The following is a 1,573-nucleotide window of genomic DNA, read 5'->3' as shown; positions in this document are numbered from 1 at the left end:
AAGCTGGGCTTCATTTTATTTCATATTTTTTATCTTTCCCTTGCAGTGGAAGAGTTTGCCCCTGTGCTCTTAATAATGTCTCGAAGTAAAACTACCATTAAAAGATTTCTCCTCTTATACTTGTCTGAGTTTGTGTAGCACAGGCCAGAGATTTGCCCCTAAATCCCTCCTGGACACTGTGCACCTGCAGAGCTTCTCCGATGTAAGTTAAAGAGAGGGATGGCAAAGAGGCAGTTATTGGGGTTCGATTCACTGGCCTATTCTCCCCCTGCCTCAGCAGAGTTCAGAGCAGTGTGGGGGCTGGGCTGCCTCTCCCCTTTGGAAAAAGCTTCCAATAGCACAGTTCATTCTGCCAAATTACTCGGATGTTGACTGTGGTGAGCTGGGTCACAGAGATTGTCACTTGGTGGGCTGATCATATCACTGAGACATGTTACTGCTCTGTGGGGTTCCCCCTACCCTCTCCTTCAGAACAAGAAGCTCTAGCTCACTACACCTAAGTCAAGGAAGTGAAGTAATAGCCTTGCAGCACGCCAACACAGAGTCACTGAGAACGGCTTTGCTCCAGGAGGGCTTAGTAACTGAGAGTACATACAGAACCCAGGAGCAAAGTCATAATGTGATGAAAACCACAATGAATTCACCTTACTCTGTACAAAATTTTTTTCGCAGAGAAAGCTCATCAAGATCACCCCCTTTATTAGTCAAAGAGAGATATATACATCTGTTCCCTCAGAGTTCATATTTATTGACACTGATTTTGATCACAGACCAAGTGATTTTTACTAAGTATGAGAAGTAGGATTTGAGTGATTATAAGGGATGACAGACAGATCAAAGTAAGTTATGTAGCTGAAATAAACTTAATGGAGATGATCCTCAAGGAATCCATTCTGGAGCACTTGGAAGAGGGGAAAGTGATCAAAAGTAGCCAACATGGATTCACCAAGGGCAAGTCCTGCCTGACCAATCTGATTTGCTTCTATGAGGAGGTAACAGGCTCTGTGGACGTGGGGAAGACAGTGGATGTGATAAACCTTGACTTCTGCAAAGCTTTTCAAACAGTCTCCCACAACATTCTTGCCCTTAATTTAAGGAAATATTCATTGGATCCTTGAATTATAAGATGGATAGAAAGATGGTTTGATGGAAAAGCCCAATGGGTAGTGATCCATGGCTCAATATCTGAATCGTGGTGGGTTTCAAGCGTCACGCCGCATTGCTTGTTTCTTGGGCTGGTGTTGTTCAACATCTGTATTAATGACCTGGATGAGGGACTGCATGGAAACCTCTGCAAGTTTGCAGATGACACAAGCTAGAGGGAGAGGTAGATACATTGGAAGGTAGAGCTGGAATCCACAGTGTCCTGGATAAATTGGAGTATTGGAACAAAAGAAACCTGATGAAGTTCAATAAGGAAAATGTTAGAGTCCTGCACCTGGGGCGCAAGAATCCCAAGCATTGATATTGCCTAGGGACCAGCTGGCTAAGCAGCAGTACACGGAAAGGGACATAGGTGTAATGGGGAATAAAAGTCTGCATATCAGTAGACGGTGTGCCCTTGCACCCAATA

The sequence above is a fragment of the Carettochelys insculpta genome, chromosome 1, assembly GCF_033958435.1.
Source record: "Carettochelys insculpta isolate YL-2023 chromosome 1, ASM3395843v1, whole genome shotgun sequence".
In the NCBI taxonomy this organism is placed as follows: domain Eukaryota; kingdom Metazoa; phylum Chordata; order Testudines; family Carettochelyidae; genus Carettochelys; species Carettochelys insculpta.
Note: the sequence above shows the minus strand (reverse complement) of the source record.